Source organism: Moschus berezovskii, chromosome 4 (assembly GCF_049115385.1).
Source record: "Moschus berezovskii isolate FMDL1 chromosome 4, NW_MosBer_1.0, whole genome shotgun sequence".
Classification (NCBI taxonomy): domain Eukaryota; kingdom Metazoa; phylum Chordata; class Mammalia; order Artiodactyla; family Moschidae; genus Moschus; species Moschus berezovskii.
In genome coordinates, this window is record NC_142463.1 from 62,613,888 (window position 1) to 62,637,046 (window position 23,159).

Consider the following 23,159-nt stretch of genomic DNA (forward strand, 5'->3'; position numbering starts at 1 on the left):
AAGAGCAATACACGGAAGGCAATCTTTTTAACATATTGGACTGTGTTAAGCTTCCACTACATTTAATTATCACTCTGTGGTCAGGAGGTATTTCAAAGAGAATTGAAGGAAGAATAATAATTTGAATGACTGTCTTGTCCAATAAATTATATCAATGTCATGTATCTACAAACACTGGAAAAGGGGGCTATCTCTCTTTTTTCCATTTTGGGTGAGAAGATTGTTATAAGCCCTAGAGACTATTGAATCTGAAAGGGATGGGGAGCTCCCAACTTTGGGCAGGTTTGGGCTGAGTGACTCTGGGTCAGCTAAACGACTGGATTGTGGGTTGGGAGATGGATGGGGAGGTCCTTCAGAGTCAGGGGCAAAACAGGAAAATGAAAATCCTACTCTTTGGTGCATATTGTATGGGAGAGAAATATATGAATCAATTTGAAATAACTGTATCATAGACTAATTTTTTTGTATTCCTTTTCTGTTTTTAACATAATTTTTAAATAGCTTTTTTTATTTTAAAAAAATACATGTTCACTGAAGAATATTATACAGACAAGCAAAAGGAAAATAATTCAAAGTACATCTGCAAAAAAGCAGATCAGTGGTTGCCTGGGCCTGGAGGGTGGGGGAGATAGAATTGATTAAAGGGAACATAGAGAAACTTTTTGTGGTGGTAATGATTACAAATTCTTATATACTGTCAAAATTCATCAAACTGTATACTCAACCTGGAAGTGACTTCAGTTCAGTTCAGTTCAGTTCAGTCGCTCAGTCGTGTCCGACTCTCCGCGACCCCATGAATCACAGCACGCCAGGCCTCCCTGTCCATCACCAACTCCTGGAGTTCACTCAAACTCATGTCCACAGAGTCGGTGATGCCATCCAGCCATCTCATTCTCCGTCATCCCCTTCTCCTCCCGCCCCCAACCCTTCCCAGCATCAGAGTCTTTTCCAGTGAGTCAACTCGTCCCATGAGGTGGCCAAAGTATTGGAGTTTCAGCTTTAGCATCAGTCTTTCCAATGAACACCCAGGATCAATCTCCCTTAGAATGGACTGGTTGGATCTCCTTGCAGTACAAGGGACTCTCAAGAGTCTTCTCCAACACCACAGTTCAAAAGCATCATTTCTTCGGCGATCAGCTTTCTTCACAGTCCATACATGACCACTGGAAAAACCATAGTCTTGACTAGACGGACCTTTGTTGGTAAAGTAATGTCTCTGCTTTTTAATATATTATCGAGGTTGATCATAACTTTCCTTCCAAGGAGTAAGCGTGTTTTAATTTCATGGCTGCAATCAGCATCTGCAGTGATTTTGGAGCCCCAAAAAACAAAGTCTGACACTGTTTCCCCTGTTTTTCCATCTATTTCCCATGAAGTGATGGGACCAGATGCCATGATCTTAGTTTTCTGAATGTTGAGCTTCAAGCCAACCTTTTCACTCTCCTCTTTTACTTTCATCAAGAAAGTAAAAGAGTTCCTCTTCACTTTCTGCCATAAGGGTAGTGTCATCTGCATATCTGAGATTATTGATATTTCTCCCAGCAATCTTGATTCCAGCGTGTGCTTCTTCCAGCCCAGCGTTCCCCATGATGTACTCTACATATAAGTTAAATAAGCAAGGTGACAATATACAGCCTTGACGCACTCCTTTTCCTATTTGGAATCAGTCTGTTGTTCCATGTACAGTTCTGACTGTTGCTTCCTGACCTGCATACAGGTTTCTCAAGAGGCAGGTCAGGTGGTCTGGGATTCCCATCTCTTTCAGAATTTTCCACAGTTGATTGTGATCCACACAGTCAAAGGCTTTGGCATAGTCAATGAAGCAGAAATAGATGTTTTCCTGGAACTCTCTTGCTTTCTCCATGATCCAGCGGATGTTGGCAATTTGATCTCTGGTGCCTCTGCCTTTTCTAAAACCTGCTTGAACATCTGGGAGTTCACGGTTCACATATTGCTGAAGCCTGGCTTGGAGAATTTTGAGCATGACTTTACTAGCGTGTGAGATGAGTGCAATTGTGCAGTAGTTTGAGCATTCTTTGGCATTGCCTTTCTTTGGGATTGGAATGAAGACTGACATTTTCCAGTCCTGTGGCCACTGCTGACTTTTCCAAATTTGCTGGCATATTGAGTGCAGCACTTTCACAGCATCATCTTTCAAGATTTGAAATAGCTCAACTGGAATTCCATCACCACCACTAGCTTTGTTCGTAGTGATGCTTTCTAAGGCCCACTTGACTTCACATTCCAAGATGTCTGGCTCTAGGTCAGTGATCACGTTATTGTGACGATCTTGGTCGTGAAGATCTTTTTTGTACAGTTCTTCTGTGTATTCTTGCCACCTCTTCTTAATATCTTCTGCTTCTGTTAGGTCCATACCATTTCTGTCCTTTATTGAGCCCATCTTTGCATGAAATGTTCCCTTGGAATCTCTAATTTTCTTGAAGAGATCTCTTGTTTTTCCTATTCTGTTGTTTTCCTCTATTTCTTTGCATTGATCACTGAGGAAGGCTTTCTTATCTCTCCTTGCTATTCTTTGGAACTCTCCATTCAGATGCTTATATCTTTCCTTTTCTCCTTTGCTTTTCGCTTCTCTTCATTTCACAGCTATTTGTAAGGCCTCCTCAGACAGCCATTTTGCTTTTTTGCATTTCTTTTCCATGGGGATGGTCTTGGTCCCTGTCTCCTTTACAATGTCACGAACCTCCATGACTTATTGTATGCAAATTATACCTCTATAAAGCCAATTCATACTTTTCAAAGTACTTCTGTCATTACCCATACAAAACTATTGTTAATATCCTTATGTACATTTTTTCAAATGATTTTTCTATGTATCTATGAATATACATGTTTATTTGTTTATACAAAAAAAGGTATTTTTATCAAATGTAACAGCTTTCTATTAATTTTTTATTCTCTTACTTGGAAGTAGATTTTACCACCACAAACACAAAGCACATTATGTAACACAGAAGAGAAAAAATTGCTTTGGAGAAAGAGAAACAGGGGCAGCTATTCTGACTTTTACAGCCTGCAGGATCTCATTATTGATGATTCAACAATCACTGTACACCTAATAGGCACTGTATAAACGCTGGATAGCAACACCTGCCATTAGTAATGTCATGGTAACTGAATGCTAAGAAGCCCACTGGCAGCTCCTGCCAATACCCTTGACTACATCACATCTGCCTGTGAAAATGTGAGTCCACCTGTAGGTTTATGGCTGGTGTACACCCATACAACCCTCTGCTTCTAGAGATTTACTAGACATTTTAAAAGAGAGGACAACAGAAAGTGCTAGCCAATTCTTCCAGAGGCAAAGCTATCATTTTCCAGAGCTAATTGTAAGGCAGGCAAAACTTTACCTCTACCCTCTTAGAGTTTCCAGACAGGACTAAGAATTAAACTGATACAAGAGAGTTAACAGGGGGAAAATAATACAAGTGTTATGTAATGTAAGTTTTACAGAATAAAATTTATAAGTATATGGGGGCCTTCACAAGGAAATGAAGACACAAAGAAGTGGCAAAACCTAAATGCTTTTACACTAGGTTAAACAACTAGAGGAAATTGTAGAAAAGTAACTAAAATAAATGGGGAGGCTAATGGAAGAAGGGAATCATTTTAACCAGGTCTGTTTGTACAGAATTCTCTTAGCTTCATCTCCTCACTTCAGGTGATCAGAATGTTTCTTTCCTCTTGGTACAGAGATGACATCTTTCACATGGAAGTTTTATCTCCTGCTTTTAGGAAGAAAAGGGGAGATCAGAGCACCCTTCTTACACTTGCTGTTTTTCAAGTGCCTTTAGCTTAAAATAATCCTCTGCAACAGTGGCATATTTTGGAGTAATACTCTAGTTTCCTTTATAATTCTGAACCTCCAAGAACCAACTCTCTTATCTATGTAAGAATTTGGGAATAGAGAAAGAGCTGGAAGAATTTAAGTCAAAATCATCCCAGCAGTTAACACAGATGTCAGTATACAGATCCAATTGCAGGGAAAGCAGCAGCAATTACCACCTGGCTTCTGCCTCTGCATCTGTGGATATCTGTGTGTGTAGGTGGGCTACTCAGTCCAAGACAGAGAAGTATACTTCCTACCAGGGGTATTATACAAAGATTCTAACTATAAAGTAATCTGTCTCTGGGACATATGATTCCTAAAGAACAGAAAAGGAAGGTGTTAAACTCCAGCCACTTTTACCAGAGACAAAATAATCTGGCCTCATTGACAGAAAAACAAGAACATAACACTAGTGAGATTTCATGACTCATTTAGAGCAGTACCATATGCAAATTAGGGTTTAATCAGGCCTTCCTGATGACTCAGGTGTACATACTTCCAAGAAGGAAGAGTGCCTAGTAACCAAGGAGAGGCTAAGCCAAGCTGGAGGCTTGCAGTTGTATCTCTATATCCAAGTCAGACTTCTGCACCCTCAGCTCCCACCTTAACCCAGGGAAGAGACCTGGAGACAGGAAGGCCTGAATCCCTTTGGGCCAGGGCTCTGCATAAGGGCACCTGAGTGGCTGAACAAGCTGTTCCACACATCTGTGTCTGCACATTGCATGGCTGGAGCTGCTCTTGGGCCCTCACTCAGCAAGTGTGTACAAAGTGAGGTCAATATATGAGAAGCAGGGAGTCAGGACACACTGAAAACGGCAGAGAAGTGACTAATGACAGGGTGGAGGACTGCAAGTGCACGGCTGTCTGGAGCCATTCAACACTGGGCTAAGAGCCCTGAGGACCTCAAATGTTCCTGAGGTCATGGCAGCATTGTATCATTGGACAATGATTGATGTTCAAAGCAAGTAATCAAGATAAGGTCAAATTATATTCAGAACATTTTGTTTAAGAAGGCAAAGTAGAGCATTTGGGAAAAATCAGTTTCCAAAATAAAGTTTTAAAGTTGGCATTTAAGTTCAGGTTATATCCTGTTGGCTGTTAATAGCACTTCCACTTAAAATATTAAGTATAATCCCCCCAAAAGAATAAAATACTTAGAAATAAACCTACCTAAGGAGGCAAAAGACCTGTACTCAGAAAACTGTAAGATACTGATGAAAGATACAAAAGATGACACAGATGGAGAGGTATACCATATTCTTGGATTGGAAGAATCGATATTGGGGCAATGACTACAGATTTAAGGCAATCTACAAATTTCAATGTAATCCCTATCAAATTACTAAAAAATTTTTCACAGAATTAGAATAAATTTATAATTTGTATGCAAACACAAAAGACCCCAAATAGCCAAAGCAATATTAAGAAAGAAAAACAGCTGGTAGAATAAGGCACCCTGACTTCAGACTATACTACAAAGCTACAGTAATCAAAACAGTATGGTATAGGAACAAAAACGGAAAATAGACCAATGGAACAGGATAGAAAGCCCAGAGATAATCCCATGCACCTATGGTCACCTAATCTATGAAAAGGGAGGCAAGAATATACAATGGAGAAAAGACAGTCTCTTCAATAAATGATGCTGAGAAAGCAGGACAGCTATGTGTAAAAGAATGAAATGAGAACACTCCCTAACACCACACACAAAAATAAACTAAAAATGGATTAAAGACCTAAATGTAAGGCTGGACACTATAAAACTCTTAAAGGAAAACATAGGCAGAACATTCTTTGACATAAATTGCAGTAAGAATTTTTGATCCACCTCCTATAGTAATGAGAATAAAAACAAAAATAAGCAAATGGGATCTAATTAAGCTTAAAAGCTTTTACACAGCAAAGGGAACCATAAACAAAACAAAAAGATAACCCTCAGAATGGAAGAAAATATTACAAACAAAGCAATCAACAAGGGATTAATCTCCACAATATACAAACAGCTCATGCAGCTCAATATAGACATTAAAAAAAAAAACCCAATCAAAAAATAGACTTTTCTCCAAATAAGACATACAGATGGCCAAAAAGCACATGAAAAGATGCTCAACATCACTAATTATTAGAGAAATACAAATAAAAGCTACTATGAGGTATTACCTCACATGGTCAGAATGGCCATTATAGAAAAATCTACAAACAATAAATGCTGGAGAGGGTTTAGAGAAAAGGGAACTCTCCTTCACTGTTGGTGGGAATGTAAATTGGTATAGCCACTATCGAGGACAGTATGAAGGTTCCTCAAAAAACTAAAAGTAGAACTACCATATGACCCAGCAATTTCACTCCTAGGCATATACCCAGAGAAAACCATAATTTAAAATACACAAGTACCCCAATATTCATTGCAGCACTAGTATAAGAGCCAGGACATGGAAGCAACCTAAATGTCCATCAATGAGGAATGGATAAAGATGTGGTACATATATACAATGGAAAATTATTCAGCAAAAAAAAACACACAAAATAATGCCATTTACAGCAACATGCATGGACCTAGAGACTGTCATACTGAGTGAAATGTCAGATGCAAACAAATATCACATGATATAGTTTATATGTGGAATTTTTTTTAAATTGGCAATTTTTTAAAAAATGAACTTATTTACAAAACAGAAGTAGAACTTCTGTGTTCTGTATTCACAGCTGTATTAGAAAACAATCTTACACTCCCAGGGGATAAGGGGTGGGGGGAGAGGGATAAACTGGGGAATTGAGACATATGCATACTACTATATATAAAATATATACCCAATAAGAATCTACCGTATATCATAGGGAACTCTACTCAATACTCTGTAATGGCCTATATGAAGAAAGAATCTTAAAAAAAAATAAAAAGAGTAGATATATGTAGATGTATAACTGATTCACTTTGCTGTACACTTGAAGGTAACACACCTTGTAAATCAAATATACACCAATAAAAAATTTTTTAAATATATATTTCAGTTCAGATCAGTCGCTGAGTTGTGTCCGACTCTTTGCAACCCCATGAATCACAGCATGCAAGGCCTCCCTGTCCATCACCAACTCCCGGAGTTCACTCAAACTCATGTCCATCGAGTCAGTGATGCCATCCAGCCATCTCATTCTCTGTTGTCCCCTTCTCCTCCTGCCCCCAAACCCTCCCAGCATCAGAGTCTTTTCCAGTGAGTCAACTCTTCACATGAAGTGGCCAAAATATGGGAGTTTCAGCTTTAGCATCAGTCCTTCCAATGAACACCCGGACTGATCTCCTTCAGAATGGACTGGTTGGATCTCCTTGTAGTCTGAGGGACTCTCAAGAGTCTTCTCCAATACCACAGCTCAAAAGCATAAATTCTTCGGTGATCAGCTTTGTTCACAGTCCAACTCTCACATCCATACATGACCACGGGAAAAACCATAGCCTTGACTAGACGGACCTTTGTTGGCAAAGTAATGTCTCCGCTTTTTAATATGCTATCTAGGTTGGTCATAACCTTCATTCCAAGGAGTAAGTGGCTTTTAATTTCATGGCTGCAATCAGCATCCGCAGTGATTTTGGAGTCCCCAAAAATAAAGTCTGACACTGTTTCTACTGTTTCCCCATCTATTTCCCATGAAGTGATGGGACCAGATGCCATGATCTTCGTTTTCTGAATGTTGAGCTTCAAGCCAACTTTTTCACTCTCCTCTTTCACTTTCATCAAGAGGGCTTTTGTTCCTCTTCACTTTCTGCCATAAGGATGGTGTCATCTGCATATCTGAGGTTATTGCTATTTCTCCTGGAAATCTTGATTCCAGCTTGTGCTTCTTCCAGCCCAGCATTCCTCATGATGTACTCTGCATAGAAGTTAAATAAGCAGGGTGACAATATACAACCTTGACGTACTCCTTTTCCTATTTGGAACCAGTCTGTTTTTCCATGTCCTGTTCTAACTGTTGCTTCCTGACCTGCATATAGGTTTCTCAAGAGGCAGGTCAGGTGGTCTGGGATTCCCATCTCTTTCAGAATGTTCCACAGCTTATTGTGATCCACATAGTCAAAGGCTTTGGCATAGTCAATGAAGCAGAAAAAGATGTTTTCCTGGAACTCTCTTGCTTTTACCATGATCCAGCAGATGTTGGCAATTTGATCTCTGGTTCCTCTGCCTTTTCTAAAACCAGCTTGAACATCTGGAAGTTCACGGTACATACTGCTGAAGCCTGGCTTGGAGAATTTTGAGCATGACTTTACTAGCGTGTGAGATGAGTGCAATTGTGAGGTAGTTTGAGCATTCTTTGGCATTGCCTTTCTTTGGGATTGGAATGAAGACTGACCTTTTCCAGTCCTGTGGCCACTGCTGACTTTTCCAAATTTGCTGGCATGTTGAGTGCAGCACTTTCACAGCATCATCTTTCAGGATTTGAAAGAGCTCAACTGGAATTCCATCACCTCCACTAGCTTTGTTCATAGTGATGATTTCTAAGGCCCAGATGTCTGGCTCTAGGTCAGTGGTCACACCATCATTGTTATTTAGGTCATGAAGATGTTTTTTGTACAGTTCTTCCATGTATTCTTGCCATCTCTTCTTAATATTTTCTGCTTCTGTTAGGTACATACCATTTCTGTCCTTTATTGAGCCCATCTTTGCATGAAATGTTCCTGGTATCTCTAATTTTCTTGAAGAGATCTCTTGTCTTTCCTATTCTGTTGTTTTCCTCTATTTATTTGCATTGATTGCTGAGGAAGGCTTTCTTATCTCTCCTTGCTATTCTTTGGAACTCTGCATTCAGATGCTTATATCTTTCCTTTTCTCCTTTGCTTTTCGCTTCTCTTCATCTCACAGCTATTTGTAAGGCCTCCTCAGACAGCCATTTTGCTTTTTTGCATTTCTTTTCCATGGGGATGGTCTTGAGCCCTGTCTCCTGTACAATGTCACGAACCTCCATCCAGAGTTCATCAGGCACTCTATCTATCAGATCTAGTCCCTTAAATCTATTTCTCACTTCCACTGTATAATCATAAGGGATTTGATTTAGGCCATATCTGAATGGTGTAGTGGTTTTCCCCACTTTCTTCAATTTCAGTCTGAATTTGGCAATAAGGAGTTCATGATCTGAGCCACAGTCAGCTCCTGGTCTTGTTTTTGCCAACTGTATAGAGCTTCTCCATCTTTGGCTGCAAAGAATATAATCCATCTGATTTTGGTATTGACCATCTGATGATGTCCATGTGTAGAGTCTTCTCATGTGTTGTTGGAAGAGGGTGTTTGCTATGACCAGTGCGTTCTCTTGACAAAACTCTATTAGCCTTTGTCCTGCTTCATTCCGTGCTCTAAGGCCAAATTTGCCTGTTACTCCAGGTGTTTCTTGACTTCCTACTTTTGCATTCCAGTCCCCTATAATGAAAAGGACATCTTTTTTGGGTGTTAGTTCTAAAAGGTCTTGTAGGTCTTCATAGAACCGTTCAACTTTGGCTTCTTCAGTGTTACTGGTTGGGGCATAGGCCTGGATTACTGTAATACTGAATGGTTTGCCTTGGAAACAAACAGAGATCATTCTGTCATTTTCAAGATTGCATCCAAGTACTGCATTTCGAACTCTTGTTGACCATGATGGCTACTCCATTTCTTCTAAGGGATTCCTGCCCACAGTAGTAAATATAATGGTCATCCTGAGTTAATTTCACCCATTCTAGTCCATATATATATAAGGTATATTCAATATTACTTGCTAAAATCCCATCCAGAGAATTGATTTTTATCTATGTAGTCTTACTGATATATATATATATACAGACATTAGACACCTATTTTTAAATCAAATAAAATCTTGCCATTTCTTCCAGGAACTGATGCCATTAATTACTTCTAGCTCCTTGACCTCTACTAGATCTTTCTCCCCAACATATACGCATGTTCAAGTCTCTCCTAAACAAAACAAAATAAGAAAGTCTGCCTAGGTCCTACTGCACCCCACCCTCTCCCTGCACTGACCTATGTCTTCTTTCCTTCATAATCAAACTTTTAAGAATAGCTCTGAATCTTGTGGCCACTTCTCTAGGAAATGCTTTGCCATTTTCCAATGGTTTATTTTTATTAAGTTTCCATCTTATCTTCTGCATATTTGCATTCGCACAGTTGACTGCACCCTCCTTCTTAAGCCAAGCTTTCCTCCAGGCCCCTGTGATGATACTCCTTTGCTATATTTTCTTCCTACCTCTGTCCTGCCAGGTCCCCTTTCAACTTCACCTTTCCCACCTGAATCCTCAGTGTCAGTGTTTCTCTGGATGTTGTCTCACTGGAAACATCCTCCCTGGGCAATCTCTTCCACTCTTTTTTGATGACACCTTTATTTATATTTCTGCAAAGTTCTTACTTGTGTCCATTATTTGCATGTGACTGTGTAAACCAAAGTGATTGACCATCTCCACCTGGCTGGCACTTAAAATGTCCCATATTCAAGTCTTGCTCTTCAGACCTCCTCTTCCTTGGGTTTTCCCTATCCGAGAACCACTCATCAATAACCCAAATTTGGAGACACTATGGATTCTTCCCTTTCTTTCATTCACTCATCCAAACAACCACCAACTCCTCTTGATTCTGCTTCTTTAGTATCTCTCAAATCCTTTAGTATCTCTCAAATCCTTTAGTATCTCTCAAATCCTTTTGTATCTCTCAAAGCCAGCCTCCAGCCTGGCTCCTATGTGCTGCTTTAGTTGCATGTTGGATCAAGGTAAGTCTTCAGTTCTCACCTTAATACTTAAATTATTGTTTCCTCAACTTTTTGCTGGTAATCTTTGACTCTTCTTTGAAATTTTGTATTTGCTAATCTAGGTTTCTTCTCGCTCACAATCCAGGACATGAGGCCCCTGTCTGGTTACACAGTCCAAAGATCATTCTTCCTTTTATCTTACCACCACCTTCCTAAGGTGGAGAGAAACAGGATAAACACTTTTGATTGAGGATACTTCCCCATAAACCATAGATCAGTCATACATGATTGTCATTCTGCATTGATGGTGACTTTGTTGGCCTCCCGTTATGCTCTGAATTGTTTTATGGTTCCTGACTGCTGATTTCAATATCTAGATAATCAATGGGTCCACTTCTACTATCTGCCTTTTCTCTTGATTATTAGCCACATTTTATTGCCTTATTGAATGTCCATTATTTTTATATTATATGACAGACATTAGGCATAAAGATGTCATAAAGATTCCAAATATTCCCTTCTACCCTTTCTTCTGTTAGGCTAAGAGGATAAGAAGTTGGTTACTTTCATTACATAAGAATATGATGTGCATTGGGCCTGATTGTAGTTTTACAAAGACTTGCTCTACCTTGGATCTGACCCTGTTTTGAGCATATGGCTCTCCTGGGCTTGTGATTGTGAGCCTACGGGTCTTCAGCTCCTTAGCCCTGGAAGACTACAAGAGATCTAGGTCTGCCCTTTAGAAATTCTAGCCCAGCTCTTCATCCTCCTGTCCCACAGCACTTTAAGTAAATATCTTGAGGAGATACTAGGGGCAAAGTCTTCCTCAGAGAGCTTTTGTTTCCTAAGCATTTCAAGACTAAAGTAGGTAGATTTCACTTTGTCTTTTGAAATTTTTTCTCCTAGCTTTGTAACCTCCTGTGACATTGTACAGGAGATAGGGATCAAGACCATCCCCATGGAAAAGAAATGCAAAAAAGCAAAATGGCTGTCTGAGAAGGCCTTAAAATAGCTGTGAAAAGAAGAGAAGCAAGAAGCAAAAAGCAAAGGAGAAAAGGAAAGATATAAGCATCTGAATGCAGAGTTCCAAAGAATAGCAAGGAGAGATAAGAAAGCCTTCCTCAGTGATCAATGCAAAGAAATAGAGGAAAACAACAGATTAGGAAAAACAAGAGATCTCTTCAAGAAAATTAGAGACACCAAGGGAACATTTCATGCAAAGATGGACTTGATAAAGGACAGAAATGGTATGAACCTAACAGAAGCAGAAAATATAGAAGAACTGTACAAAAAAGATCTTCATGACCAAGATAATCACGATAGGGTGATCACTGACCTAGAGCCAGACATTTTGGAATGTGAAGTCAAGTGGGCTTTAGAAAGCATCACTACAAACAAAGCTAGTGGAGGTGATGGAATTCCAGTTGAGCTCTTTCAAATCCTGAAAGATGATGCTGTGAAAGTGCTGCACTCAATATGCCAGCAAATTTGGAAAAGTCAGCAGTGGCCACAGGACTGGAAAAAGTCTGTCTTCTTTCCAATCCCAAAGAAAGGCAATGCCAAAGAATGCTCAAACTACCTCACAATTGCACTCATCTCACACGCTAGTAAAGTCATGCTCAAAATTCTCCAAGCCAGGCTTCAGCAGTACGTGAACCGTGAACTTCCAGATGTTCAAGCTGGTTTTAGAAAAGGCAGAGGAACCAGAGATCAAATTGCCAACATCCGCTGGATCATGGAAAAAGCAAGAGAGTTCCAGGAAAACATCTATTTCTGCTTCATTGACTATGCCAAAGCCTTTGACTGTGTGGATCACAATAAACTGTGGAACATTCTGAAAGAGATAGGATTACCAGACCACCTGACCTGTCTCTTGAGAAACTTGTATGCAGGTCAGGAAGCAACAGTTAGAACTGGACATGGAACAACAGACTGGTTCCAAATAGGAAAAGGAGTACGTCAAGGTTGTATATTGTCACCCTGCTTATTTAACTTCTATGCAGAGTACATCATGAGGAATGCTGGGCTGGAAGAAGCACAAGCTGGAATCAAGATTTCCAGGAGAAATATCAATAACCTCAGATATGCAGATGACACCACCCTTATGGCAGAAAGTGAAGAGGAACTCAAAGGCCTCTTGATGAAAGTGAAAGAGGAGAGTCAAAAGGTTGGTTTGAAGCTCAACATTCAGAAAACGAAGATCATGGCATCTGGTCCCATCACTTCATGGCAAATAGATGGGGAAACAGTGGAAACAGTGTCAGACTTTATTTATTGGGGCTCCAAAATCACTGCAGATGCTGACTGCAGCCATGAAATTAAGTGCTTACTCCTTGGAAGGAAGGTTATGACCAACCTAGATAGCATATTAAAAAGCAGAGACATTACTTTGCCAATCAAGGTCCGTCTAGTTAAGACTATGGTTTTTCCCATGGTCATGTATGGATGTGAGAGTTGGACTGTGAAGAAAGCTGATCGCCAAAGAATTGATGCTTTTAACTGTGGTGTTGGAGAAGACTCTTGAGAGTCCCTTGGACTGCAAGGAGATCCAACCAGTCCATTCTAAAGGAGATCAGTCCTGGGTGTTCATTGGAAGGTGATGCTAAAGCTGAAGCTCCAATACTTTGGCCATCTCATGCGAAGAGTTGACTCACTGGAAAAGAGTCTGATGCTGGGAGGGATTGGGGGCAGGAGGAGAAGGGAACGACAGAGAATGAGATGGCTGGATGGCATCACCGACTCTGTGGACATGAGTTTGAGTGAACTCCGGGAGTTGGTGATGGACAGGGAGGCCTTGCGTGCTGTGACTCATGGGGTCGCAAAGAGTCGGACACGACTGAGTGACTGAACTGAACTGAACTGTGCAGTACCTGAATTCAGCAAACATGTTATGGGGGAACTCTGCCATAGGTTTGAGTCCTCTTTTTCCTATTTTCCCCATTTTGCATTATTTTTGCTAAGAAATTCACTGGTTTTTCTTTGCCCCAGCAGAGATTTTCTGCCTAAACAAATCCTTTGACCACATTCAGAATCAGCAAGTGTCTCTGGGAACAAATAACAGACAGTGTCAATTCACTTTGGAAAGTACTCTACTCTCTTTCTGAAATTTTAGTTTATCTAATCCTTACTGCTTCCATAGCAACCTGTTGCCTTTAAAATATAATTTTTGTCATTTTTCCAGGTTAACCTAGGTGTTGTACTCGGAGGAGTGTTGGCTTGCCATGGTGTACTATATCTTCCCCAGAAGAGAAAATCTCATATGAGACTGTTTGATCCCTATCTTAATATTTTGTGCACAATACACAGTAATGTGCCATGAATTTTTAATTCATGAACAAAGAAATCATCTCAGTTTTCTTAGCATCATTTCCTCCTCGTGAGATAGTAATTTTACATGAATTTAATGCTTAATGGTATATAAAATATTTTCAATTTCAGAAATAATTCATTTAATTCTTATAATACCTCTTCAGTAAGAGTTATAATAATGATTGGTAGGATAAAAATGGTTACTATTTACTGAGTACTTATTCTGTACCTAGTGTTATGCTAAGTACTTTACATACATTATCTTATTTAATCTCTTCAATAAAGTTGGAATATAGTTTTCTTCCTTCTTCCATGAGAAAATTGAGGCTAGAAAATGCTAAGTGACTTGTCTAAGTGCTCAGTGGAAGAGTTGGGATTCAAATACAGTGTGTCTGGTTCCCAGTCCAGGAAAATTTTCACTGCATTTCAGCTTTTTATCTGAGATGATATCAGTTTTCCTACAAGGTTCAATTAAAATACCTGAAATTTTTCAGTCTATAACCTTTCCTAAGCACTGTGCTGTGGTTAATCACTCGGTCGTGTCCGACTCTTTGCAACCGCATGGACTGTAGCATGCCATGCTCCTCTGTCCATAGAGATTCTCCAGGCAAGAATACTGGAGTGGGTTGCTATGCCCTCCTCCAGGGGATCTTCAAAACCCAGGGATTGAACCCAGGTCTCCTGCATGGCAGGCAGATTCTTTACTGTCTGAGCCACCAGGGAAGCCCAAGAATAATGGAGTGGGTCGCACAGAGTCGGACACGACTGAAGCAACTTAGTAGCAGCAGCAGCAGCAGCCTATCCCTTCCCCAGCAGATCGTCCTGACCCCAGGAATTGAACCAGGGTCTCCTGCATTGCGGGAGGATTCTTTACCAGCTGAGCTACCAGGGAAGCCCTTCCTAACACTACATAAACACAAAATATAGTTGTGAATGAACTGTCCCAAGATTATACCAAAAACATTTAGAAGTAGGGTAAGGGAATTTAGTCGCTTTCCTCTTACTGATAATGATAGTTTTGCCTTATGTAGATGATATTTCATTGTCTGGTCTCAGTTCTGGACAGTAATAATTATTTGTAGGACAAATGACTAGTTAGGATTAAGGATGTGTGTGTGTCTGTTTATGCAATAGTAATGCATAAACCTAACCTCATAAGAATTAAATTTATTCTTTGACTTCATTAGCACTTCAGTTTGAATCACTGAGTTAACTAGCCACAGATCAGATTAGTTCCAATTGCATTTAAAATGGAGGAATATATTGCTAAAACTGAAATCTATTCCATTGCTTTCTTAAAATTCACTACTTAACAATCCTAATGTCACTTGTTAAATTATTTGTTGTCATTTGGGAAAAAAGAAAGATTTACTGAAAAAAATCAGCCATTTTAGAAACTAAGTGGATAAAATGCACACTCTTCATCACACTGAACTAGATTTCTCTTAATTAGGAATCATGTGTATTTTTTAATCATTATTTCTCTCAAAATGCCTACAAAAATATTTTGATTCTGTGCTTCTATTCAGGGCACAAATAAGACAAGGGGAAAGTGAACAAAAGTGGCAAAGTGTTTTATTAGGTCTTATCAGGTTTATTTTAAGGCCATGGCAACCCACTCCAGCATTCTTGCCTGGAGAATCCCCATGGACAGAGGGGCCTAGTGGGCTACAGTCCATGGGGTTGCAAAGAATCGGACACAAGTGAATGACTAAGCACACATCAGGTATATTATTAAGTAAGGATAAATGTATATTATAAGCTTTAATTAAAGCATCATCTGTAATTTTTTCCTTATAAAATGTGCATGGGAAATAAGAAATACAAACTTTTCATCACCAAGTAAGAATTTTAGTAAGTAAATGATTATCAATAGAGACCTAGATTCTTTATTCAGCCTGTAAGCTATTATTAGTCTCAGTGAGTGGAATAATTATTACAAACAATACAATATTTCCAGAAAGAGCTGTCCTTACCTCCTTATCTCCTGTATGTATATAGACTTCAGACTTACATATAAACAAACTTACACAAGTTTATATACATTCATATATATACATGTGTATCTTATACAGACACATCCACCTATATCTATATATACACACACATACATATATACGTGCACATAGGGTATATATGCACTCTGTATGCATCTATAACCTACATGCAGATACATATGTGTCAAACTAGATCTTTGTGTAAATTATATAGATATTTCCTGGTCTTTCTAGGTATTTTCAAACCTATCACATCATTTCCCCTTCATAACAGAGTGTGAAGTTAATAAAAGTAGAAATCGAGGTACAAAGAGTTAAGTTAAATGTTTTGTCCATAGTCACAGAGCAGAATCCAGATGAGAGCCTGGTCTCCTGACTCTTTTCACAATGCTGCCACACTTGCTTGATAGGCTTCACTCCAGCTCAGTCTGAGAAGGACACTATGTCCCACTGATATCCTTGAATCAGTTCCCTCAAGCAAAAGGTCAATGACAGAAAACTGGTTTGACTGATTTATTTCACCATGTTGACCAATTTAAATAAAATGAGCAAATCAGGGTGTTTGTTTCTGTGTCACACAGACATAGACTACATACTGACTCAGTGCTGTTACACTGGACTCCATGACCCATTTTTGACCCTGTCCCCTTAAAGGCAGGACAGAGAAGATGAAAAGACAAAAGATGACACCTTCCTAAGAAAACGCTATTGAATTACAAAAGCAAAAAAAAAAATGCTATTTTTAAAAATTGCAACCACAAGGGAGCAAATGTATCGATCGTATCATTGTTTTTTCCTCCTCGTTGCTAGGATGTGGTCTATATTAAAGATAGCGTTTACCCTGGTGAAAAGCTTCCCAGAGCAAAGTGGCAGTGCTCCCCCTGCTGACCAAGCCCAGCTTATTTTTTGTTAAAAAAAAAAAATAGGGCAATTAGACATTGTTAATAAATAGCTTTAGACTTTACCTGCAGAACTGTATTCCAAGGATATTTAAATTTATTTAAAATACACTAGAAATTTCCTTTCCTGTTCCATATGATGAAACATAAGGCAAATTCTGACTAGGTGCCGGATTTCTCACATCTTTGGGCTATTTCTTTGTTTGGTCTCTTCAACTCAGATTGAACCTGGAGACTAAGACTTTTCTCACCTTCATAATTTAAACTCTGAGTTCAATTTGAACTTTTGAAATGTCCAGGGGTAAGAAATTGTTTGTAATATTAGCTAGTGATTTTTGAAAATTACTAGTTACTTGTAATGGAGAAGAGAGGGAAAGAAAGAGAAGTCTATAAAGATCCTGATTTTTTCATCACAGAAATTACTGAAAGCATCTAACATTGAGCTGAAAAGTGGCAGGGACTGGGTGATCAAATTATGGAGGGGCAGGTAAGCTCCACTGAATTTGAAGGGTGTACAACCTATCCAGTTAGCTATTAATATTACCAGAGAAATTATAGAGTTTAGGGGACGGATTTGGAAATGGAGTTATAGATTTAAAAATCAACATATATCACAGTTAAAGTCACGTGTATGGGTGAGATCATCCACAGAGAAAATAAAGAAAAAGAAAAGAAAAGAGCTGAATATGAAAACTTGTCACCAACATTTAAAGAATGGGCAGAAAAGGAAACATTATTAGAAACAGAATCTTCAGAGATTGTGGAGGAAAACTAAAGAAATTATTGTAAGATTGACCAAAGTAGGAGAACATGTCAAGAGGGAATATGTCAACAATGTTAAAATCCAGAGAGGCCAAGAAGGATGAGAACTTAAGGAAACCATTGGCTTCGCTATTTAGAAGAACCCTGGTGACCCCAAGAGAGCACAGTGGTGGAGGCCAAACTCAATTTTAGTGACAGCTTAAATGGTAGATTAAAAAGTAAAAGTAATGAAAATAAACAACACTACTGAGACATCTGGCACTGAAGAAGAAGACAGAGAAAGACAGTGGTGTCCAGAGGAGAGAGTGGGGCAGAGGAAACTTCCTAAGACTTGATTTGAACATGTCTGAGGGTTAATGAGTGGTCATGTATGGATGTGAGAGTTGGACTGTGAAGAAAGCTGATCGCCGAAGAAATGATGCTTTTGAACTGTGGTGCTGGAGAAGACTCTTGAGAGTCCCTTGGACTGCAAGGAGATCCAACCAGTCCATCCTAGAGGAGATCAGTCCTGGGTGTTCATTGGAAGGACTGATGCTAAAGCTGAAACTCCAATACTTTGGCCACCTCATGTGACGAGTTGACTCACTGGAAAAGACTCTGATGCTGGGAAGGATTGGGGGTGGGAGGAGAAAGGGACGACAGAGAATGAGATAGCTGGATGGTATCACCGACTCGATGGACATGAGTTTGAGTGAACTCCGGGAGTTAGTGATGGACAGGGAGGCCTAGCGTGCTGTGATTCATGGGGTCACAAAGAGTTGGACACTACTGAGCGACTGAACTGAACTGAACTGAACTGAACTGAGGGTTAATGAAGAGCCAATGAAGAGAGAGAGACAGATGAGAAAAGAAATGATTGGTTCAGACAGGCTAGTTGGGAAGGGAAAGGACCAAGAGCCCAGGTTGAGATTTCAAAAAGAATAAGAGTCATGTTCTTGGACACCTGGGCAGTTAAGAAAGGATGTACAAACGACTTTTAGATAGTGGTGGGGGTGGTGATTTCAGAAGAACAGCACTGAGATGAGGGCTTAAGGAGAACAGTAAAGGTTTTATGCTAGGGCAGTTCTGTAGGAGGAAAGGAAAATCAAACCAACTAAAGGTTTGTAAAAGAATCCCTGGGCAGTATTGAGAGGACAGTGAGGCTGGAAATGTAAACCGAAGGAGATGAGTGTTGGCACAGTTGAATGCTTTTTACAGCAGCAACAGGTAAACCAAAGGAGAAAGGAAAAGATATCTGTAATTGGGCTGATTAAGTGATAGATTACCAAGCAATGCTATAAGTAATATCCTGGTGAGCCTGCAGCACTGAGTTTGCCTGTGGTGTGCAGGAAGAATGTGGAAGGAAATGAAGCTGCAGGCCTAAGGGATGGGATGGAGTGTGGAAGGTTGACAGTCTGGGAAGCTGAGATGAGACCCAGAAACCAGGGATTTCAAAAGAATTGAAAATCCCATTTAGTGGGAGAGTGAACTTGGAGAGAGAGTTTGAAGGACAGAAGCTGGAGTATGGAAGGGGTTTTGAGAATTCAGAATCTCTGGGATGGAGCCATTACTGGCCTATGAATTGCTGACTGAGGCAGAATGGAATTAAGAGCCAGATGCCAAAACCCTCAGAGAATTCCTCATAAAATGTGGAAAGATGAACCTGAATCAGATTATAATGACTATACAGATGGGAATCTATAGCAGGCTCCCATTTTTTTAAGCCCCTACTGTGTGCCAGGCACTCTGTGGAGGGAACTTACACATGCTATCTCATTTAATTATTTCATTGTTGCTACTCTGTGTGGAGCTACTATTGCTCCCATTTTACAAAAGAGGAAACCGAGGCTCAGCGATATTAAGTGATTTGGCAAAGGTCATTTAGTCAGTAAATGGCAAAGATGGAACAGGAATTCTCCCGAAGCGCCATACTGTGTAATTTAGTGTTGTGACCACAGCAGCTAGCAACACCAAGCACATTTTAGGAGACAAAAACTGCTGTCAAGAGAAGGAAGGGAGGGAAGAAAAGAAGGAGAGGAGGGAGGGAATGGGGGAAAAGTATAGATTAATGACAAAAAAAAGAAAGCTCCCATACTTTCCTCTATATCCCATTGCCTCTGCAGAAGGGCGTGGTCTATCGTGATGACAAAATTTAATTTCAGGAATAAAAAACAAAGGAGCCTTATATTTACTTCCCTCCACTTCCCTCACCATTAAACATGGGGTTTTATTCTTAAATCAGAAGCCTAAACTAAATTAAGTTGCCTACATTAAGCTTCCTGATTATCTTCTATCTGTCCTAAATTGTCCTGTGGGCCAAGTAAAGAAAACAATGTGTTCTCTAACATGGACTTTTCCAAAACATGATCACTGCTCTCAGCCTGGTGCCAAGCCTCCCTCCACGTTCATTAAAGCAATGGAAATGGGCTTAGATTTCTCTGGGGACACAGACTATTGATACGAAGGGCAATTCAACTGGATTTTGCCCGTCAAAAGCTGAAGGGAGAATGAGAATTGTTTTGTGTCTTTGCAGACTCTAGTGCTTTCTCACCACAGTCACTGGAAAGGAGAACATTTTCACAAGTCTCTATTTTTGTTACAATATTTTTAAGAGTGTAATGCTGTAATAAAAGAAAACTTAGCCCTTGTATGCTGGCTCTTGGAATCGTTTCCACAACCATTATCCATCAAAACTAGCCTCGTGACACTCACCACAGTGAAGTGTTGTTAGCCAGGGGGCCAGCACCTCTCCCTCCAGGCAGGTTGGGGGCAGGTAAATAACAGCCTCAAGTTTATGAGAGCAGAGATCAGACCTCCAAAAGGCAGGAGGAAGTACACAAAATGAAGCTCTTGGGCAATCTTCATCTAGCAAATCAGGCTGTTTTCAGAGGTCTCCGTGGGAGAGTGTTTCTACCATGTCTCTGGGGGCTCTGGGCCTGTGGAGTGAGAAACTAGAACATGTGGGGACCCAATACACCTCCATCTAGCACAGCTCTACTCTCACTTGTTTTATAAGCTGGATTTCAAAATAAGGTTTCTTTTAAGCAAAGATCATGAGTATTAAAAAAGCAAACAAACAAAACCAGAAAAGCCTAAGGTTCTTTCTTGTTCTAAAAATATACTCTGGTTATAAATCTACAGAGCAGCTACCCCAAAGGTGGAATGTTGTGATTTACTGTGGTTTGACAAGATACATGAGGATTTATTTGTTTGCTCAAAAATTGTTCCTATAAAATTCTAGATGAAGGACTGAAGAAGGAAAGGGAGTTAGGATAGGTTCAGATTGCTCTCGGGAGGAAGGAGACTCTCAAGTGACCCTGAGGTACCACCAGTAGCCAAAGGACATCATGGGGCCCCAAGGGCCTGCAGTGGAGAATGGCCCCAAACAAGGCTTTCAGCACCTAGTAAAGTCCAGGCTTTAACAAGACTGGCCCTAAATACAGCTTCAGCAAAGAGCTTGAATGTTTTTTTTTCTGGTATCCAGGGAAACATAATTGAGGAAGCACAGGTGGTAATCCATCCTAGAACTGACAGGGAAATTCCTCAAAGGCATGAATACTGAGTCTGTGTCAAACAAACAAACTTGGCTAATCAGAGGGAATCAGCAACTATGATCAGAGAAGACAAATGTTTAAGAACTTTGGGCGTGGGCTTCCCTGATGGCTCAATGGTAAAGAATCTGCCTGCGAGTGCAGGAGACAAGGGTTCGATCCCTAAATTGGGAAGATCACACATGCTGTAGAGCAACTAAGTCCGTGAACCACAACTACTGGTTCTGTGCTCCAGAGCCCGTTAGCTGCAACCATTAAGGCCACAAGCCACAACTACTGAAGCCCACGCACCCTACAGACTGCACTTCACAAGAGAAATCCCCTCAATGAGAAGCCTGCACACTCTAACTAGAGAGTAGCCCCCATCTGCCACAACTAGAGAAAAAGCCCATGCAGCAATGAAGAACCAGCTCAGCCAAAATAAATAAATACAATTATAAAAACAACAACAACTTTGGGTATGGGTGGGAAGTGGAAGGATAAGGGACAATAGATCCTTCTCTATTCTAAGCCTGAGGAAAAAAGACAGTTAATTCTCAAATACAGGGTCAAGATAGAGTATGTAACATTCTATATCTGTATATTTTATGATTAAGATTTATTTTCAGTTTATGAACAGTAATGCCTAGGGACAGAGGTAAAGTTGTTAATAGTAGAAAAGTATTAGTTGAAGATAATGCATACATTTTCTAGGCTATTTCTTTTTTTTTCTAAGAACAAGGCCAGTTTGTTTTACACTGCCTCTTGAGGCAGTTAACCTGGGAAACAGCGGGCTGATCATGTAAATTGTCTCTGAGTTTAGCTTATTTAGCACATGTCTCACTCTTGCTCATGAGGTCAAAATGCGAAATCCAGGCCAAGGGAAGCGTCTTCAAAAGTTACCATGTGGATCCTGACTTCCACAAAACGGTTCGGCATCTTCCACAAATGGTGGGAGAACTTTATTTTAATAAAAACATCTTCTTTTGAACCTGGCCCCTTCACTAGAAAGCAGCTTTATCACAGAAAAGCAATCCATTTATTTGAGCATACTCTTTTTAGGCAGTTGTAACTTTTTCCACCATTATAACACCAGTCTGTACTTACTGCTGATCTTCTCCTCAGTACTTTTTTCAGGAGAATCCACATCACTTTCTCTGTTTCCACTTCTTTATCCTCTCCAGTGAGAAGATCCAATGTATCTCCCACTTTAACCTTTTCCAATAACTAGGCCCGTCTTCAGTATAACATCAAACTGTAAAGACTGTACTACTTTTTCCAGGTATTTATAGCCTTCGACCTCACTAGGGTAGTCCCTGGGCTCCTCTTCCAGCTCATTCATGTCATTATGGTCCCTCTCTTCATCATAGTGCCCTCTGTCTTCTACTTTTTGCAGTCTTTTTAGTGGATTTTTTAGAGCTTATATTACTTTTGAGTCTTATGGAAAAATGGCAAAATATATTCTGGAGATGTTAAAAACCCTGGGAGTCTCAGTGAGAAAATGTTACTGAGAAGTGTTTTATAATTTGATGCATTTAACTTGGCACTAGAGAAATACAAGTATCGATTCCAGGAAACACAGCCTTTATGTGAAGATGTCCCTCGTTGTGCTCTGCAGCGTCCAGCCCAGGCATCTGACTTTCTTAAAGTGCTGCTGGGCAATCTGACACTAGTCATAGCTATGGTACATACTACCTGTATGTCAGGGATGTTCCTCCCTCCCACCCCCCTTCCCCTAGGCTATTTCTTTTGATTCTTGAATATCTAAATCCCCTCACAGCAGCTTGCACATAATAGGTGTCCAATAATTATACGTTGAGTGAATAAATAAAAAAGATTTCGTGAGCATTAAGTCATGGGATCATTGACAGCTTTTCTTACCTCAGGCCACTGACAGAATCTTTTCAAGGACATGAGGTATATCCTTGAGAGCTGCCACATCAGTGGTAGCTGAACACCATCAACACTATTAAAGCCTTCAATGCTCAAATTAATGATTCCTGAATAGAAGGGTAATGTAAAGGAACTGTGCAAATTCAAAAATATGTTAAGCTCTGACTCTGTGTGTGTGTGTGTGTGTTAGTCACTCAGTTATGTGCGCCTCTTTAGCCCACCA

The 23,159-nt window shown here is 40.0% G+C and overlaps 1 pseudogene; it reads right to left on the reverse strand.

Annotated features, from left to right (window-relative positions):
* Positions 1 to 22,082: 22,082 nt before the first annotated feature.
* On the reverse strand, positions 22,083 to 22,720 carry LOC129540362 (mitochondrial transcription rescue factor 1 pseudogene; annotated as a pseudogene).
* Between the last annotated feature and the right edge of the window lie 439 nt (positions 22,721 to 23,159).